This window comes from Corvus brachyrhynchos, unplaced genomic scaffold (genome assembly GCF_000691975.1).
Source record: "Corvus brachyrhynchos isolate BGI_N302 unplaced genomic scaffold, ASM69197v1 scaffold21, whole genome shotgun sequence".
Classification (NCBI taxonomy): domain Eukaryota; kingdom Metazoa; phylum Chordata; class Aves; order Passeriformes; family Corvidae; genus Corvus; species Corvus brachyrhynchos.
Window position 1 is genome coordinate 1,200,058 of NW_008236924.1, and position 4,348 is coordinate 1,204,405.

Below are 4,348 nucleotides of genomic sequence, written 5' to 3' on the forward strand. Positions count from 1 at the left end.
AGCCCCCTTAGGAACAGGGATGAGAGTGAGAAAGCAGAAGCCATCTGGCTTTTGCCATCACCCTATCAAGTTTCAGCTTGTGTGGGGGTAGTTGTGGAAAAGTGGTGGGTTTGGGGTGTTTTTCCTGGCAGAAGCTCTGCTCTGGGGGTCCTTGTGCTGGCTGGAGAGGGCTTTCGGTGTGATCCATACTGCCTGAGGGACTGCATCCTGGCAACCCTTCTCTTGAGCATCCTAAACACCCCAAATGCTGGGCCTGGAGCCAGGGTGCCCTTTTTGTAGGAGGAAATCCTACAGTTTGGAAATGGGTCCTGAACATGCAGGGAAAGACACAGACTTGAAAGTGTCCCATCTAAAAACTAATGTGAGGAAAGACAGGTTCTTCCAAATGTTTTGATTTTGATGGTTTTTTAAAATGCTTTTTTAAAATTACCTCTTTACACATTTCTGAATGACCACATATTTTGACCTGAAAACCCATTGGTGCTACCCAGAACTGCTGAAATAGAACTGTTTGAACCTGGTCACGAGGCTGTGCCTGTATGAAAACATCACAAGTTTTTGTCAACAAGTTTCTATTCTGACATTTTCCAAATATCCCCTGGGAGAAGTCCAAGCAGCCTGCGGCTCCGGGGATGCCAACACCTTGGCATTTTGCCTGGGCGGCAAAGGAGTGGAGGTGCCTGGTCATCCTGTCACGTTCGACTTGGAGGTGTTTTTCTTGCCCTGGTAACCCTGGGATGGGGGAAATTGTGAAACACCACTTGGATGGGAGGGTGGGGAAGGCAAGGGGCAGGCCCACGCTGCCCCAAGTCTCCCAGGGACTGGTGGGACCAGTTGCCTGCGTCCTCTCGGGTGGGTGCTGCTCAACCTCAGTGAAATTTCGTGAGTCACAGCAGCTTCTGGCATCAGCTCCCACTGCTCAGAAACCACCTGAGAGTCTCAGTTCTTATCTCTCCCAGCACTTCAGAGTGGGGCAAGTCTCCTTCCCTGCATGAGAGTACTTATTTGGGCTGAGTAGATCGTTTGTGGGATAAAAAGCTCTGACAGTGCAAGGTGCAGGTCTCCACCTCTCCAAGGTTAATTAAAAATCCCGGTCCAGACTTTAGAGACTGAAGGCCTACAGGGGCAAGCACAAAGCACATGCCGATTTCCAGGCTGAATTTGCATCGCTGGGGCCGTGGCTGCAAAGAGAAGCAACTGTGTGGGCAGCTGACGAGGATCCTGTCCAGCTGCCATCACGTCTTGCTGGTGCACCAAGGTCCAGGAGTTTGCACATGTGCTTGTGGAAATTTCTGCTTTTAACTGTGGGGTGCTGAAGGGGTGCTCTGAGATGCCCCCGTGCCACAAAATGGGGCTCCAGGTGGGGTTTCTCTTGACAATGGTGCAGAAAAACAGAGTTTGGTCACATCAGGCTGAGGCATTGAGCCAGCAGAGCAGAATTGGGGCTTGAGGATGGGCCTGTGCAGTGAGGCCAGCTCCAGCACCCTGATCCCCAGCCTCTGCTGCAGGCTCTGGTGTGACAACCCTGTGCTCCTAGAAATCGCTGACTTTTGGAGACAGGGCTGCCCAGACCACGTTACACCCTTCCTTCAGCCTGTGGGTGCATCTGTGAAAGCCCTGCCTGTGCTATCCCGAAGGTCTCTTATTTTAGCTTGATTTTAGCAATTCCTCAGTTTCTCCAATCTTTCCTGTGGAGACTGCATGGGATGTGTGCTTGCCAGACAGGTCTTTCATCTCAGCCCTGCTTTATCCTCCTCTGCCCCAATACACTGAAAACTTGCTCCCTTTTGAGGACAGCATTTAAACATCCAGAAACTGCAAAGCAGGGGCTTTCCATGGCATTGTAGGGGTAACCAGAACACCACGGGGATCTCGGGAGCACAGGGGCCTGGACGCTGCACATAGGAGCCTGGAGCCAATGGGGACTGTGGCAGTGAGGGAATTTCTGCCCAGGCAAAGACAGGAAAGCAGAGGTGGTGTGTGGTGGCCCCACCTGAAGCAGCTTCAGCTTGTTTTGAAATTTGCCCAAATGTCTTTTTTTGGTGTTGTCTTGATCTCTCCCCAGGAATGACAGCAGCTGGAGATATCTCCAGGGTTTTGTCTAGAAAAGTGAGACAAGGAGGCTTTATCACATGCTTGTCTGAATTGCCGTAAATGGGATAACAGCTGGAAAGTCGAGTTAATTTGTACCAATGGTCATTTAAAGTGTTTGCCAAAGCTTATGGATAAGAAAAGCATTTGTGCAAACTGTTTAAGTGTCTCTTGTGGCTCTCTCTCTGATTCCAGCTGGTAAGGACTGGGCACAACAGGATGAGTACAAGGCAGTGTCAGTGCCAGCCCTGCATGGTCTGTTTGCAGAGTGGTTCTGTGAGTGCACATGGGGTCACTTTTTGTTGTTGTTGTTTTTTTTTTTTTTGTTTGCATATCTTATTTTCAGAAACCCAGTCTGGAAAAATAAAAAAAAAATTAAAAAAAAAGAGAGGTGGAGGATATTTGGAGGATATTTTGCTGGAAGGTTTTTGGGTGATGAGCTGGCCTGTGGTGGTGCCTGATGGGTCCTGGTAGAGCTGAAGCCCAGGCAGTGGAGAGAGGGTGGTCGTGGTTACACCCTTCGGCCCTGTTCATCACTTGCAATCTGTTTGCTGTTGTAAATGAGAGGTAATGAAGTCCCGGCTGCTTTTCTTCAATGCAAATTGAAGGTGTTTAACCAGGTCTGCTGAGACCTCGTGACTCGAGTTTGCATGGGTGAGATAGCTGAAAAAACTGTTCGAACTGCAGAAGTTCTCGCATGTGTTGGAGCCCAGAAAAAGCCACAGGCTCCTTTAGTGGGGATTTAGGTCACATGTACTTCTGCCTTGAGGTAGTACAACGATTTCAAGTCATTCCTGTCCCTGCCTGTGTTTTTCCAAGCAAAAAGATGTGGGTTAACCTGTTCTCACAGTCTTTTATTCTCTTTTTTCCCCCATGGCAAAATGAAGTAGAAAAGGATGAGAATAGGGGAGTGAAACCTTCACCCACATTGGCTGTGAGAAGCAGAAAAGCATGTGATGCCAGGGGCTCGAGGTGAGGGGCTCTGCTCTCCTCCCAGCCCCAAACACAATGCTCCGTCTGTGCTGCTGCCTTTCCCCATGCATCCCTATCCTTATCCCTGTCCTCCGGCTGCTCCAGGGCCTCAAAGTGAAAACTAATCCCAAGGAATAACTTTCTGCTCCGTTCCCGGGTGGGAGGAATGGGCTATTTATTCCTCATCCTTAAGCCTCGACAGTGGATCAGCGGCGCAGTTGTCGCTGCCGGCGCGGGGTGGGCAGCACCGTCCACGACATCCCCTGCCTGCTCCCACGCCCTGCCTGCACGCTCCCGCCTGGCCTCGCTGCTAAATAAGGACGAAAGGCTAAAAATAGAGCTGAGACAGGGGTTTGGACAAGCCAGGCAACCCTTCCCAGGGCTGGGAGCAATATGGGGAGGCCAAGCAGTGTCCACGTGCAAGGGAGAGCGGAGCTGACCATGGGGAAGGGTTTCACAAGTGGGTCCTGACGATGCTGTGGCAGGGGGGAAGGTCTGAGACCGGCCACACTTGTGTCCTGTGTGCTCGGTTGGCTCAGCCCCTTCTGCAGGATAAAAGCATCCGTCCACCAAAGTATATGGGAAAATCCATGCTACTGTGCCGTTCCTGATGGCGGGGTACCCGCGTGACCGTTCCAGCATGATGGGGGTGCCTGGGGCAGCTCTGTCTGGAAAATGCTGCGCAAAACCGGGGTTAGGGATGGAAGAGGGGGTGTTAAATCCAACATTTTGGATAGATGGGTGGTAGGGGTACTGTGGCAAGCTGCCCAGTCAGGAGCTACCCGATGCCAGTGTCCCCTCCCCCCTGCTCATATACATCGGGTTCGAGGGTCTCAAATATCTGAAATACCTCAAATATCTCTGCTCTTCAGCTGCCACCTGCCTTGTGCCGAGCGCGGGGGAAGCGTGGCGATCCCGGGTACAGACCAGAGGGTACCGCCGGGGCACCCCCGAGTGGGATGTGAGGAAAACCGCAGCCCTGGGTGGAGGGGTTGGTGGTGGGGAGATGGTCGTGTCTCCCCCATCGCAGCGGGGTGATGTGTGTGCTCTGGGGTGGTGGGTGCAGCTCCCGCCCCCCCGCTCCAAGTGCCGGCTCTGGGAGCTTGGGAAAGCGCCGCTTCCCGTCCCAGCATCCCTGCGAGTCCAGTCCTGCGCTTGGCAGCGAAACCGGGGAAGGGAGGGGAAAAAGAAGAAAGCAAAAGGGGTAGGGAAAATGTGAGCGTCCTCGGGGGAGGGAGGGGAATCTGGCGGTGGGCCGGGCTCGGAGAGAGGGCTCGTCCCCTCG

The 4,348-nt window shown here is 52.7% G+C and overlaps 1 protein-coding gene across 1 annotated transcript in view; it reads left to right on the forward strand.

The window, feature by feature from the left end:
• GM2A (GM2 ganglioside activator) overlaps positions 1-4,348 on the forward strand; it is a 9,420-nt gene that overhangs the window by 265 nt on the left and 4,807 nt on the right. The gene's annotated exons all lie outside the window — the stretch shown is intronic.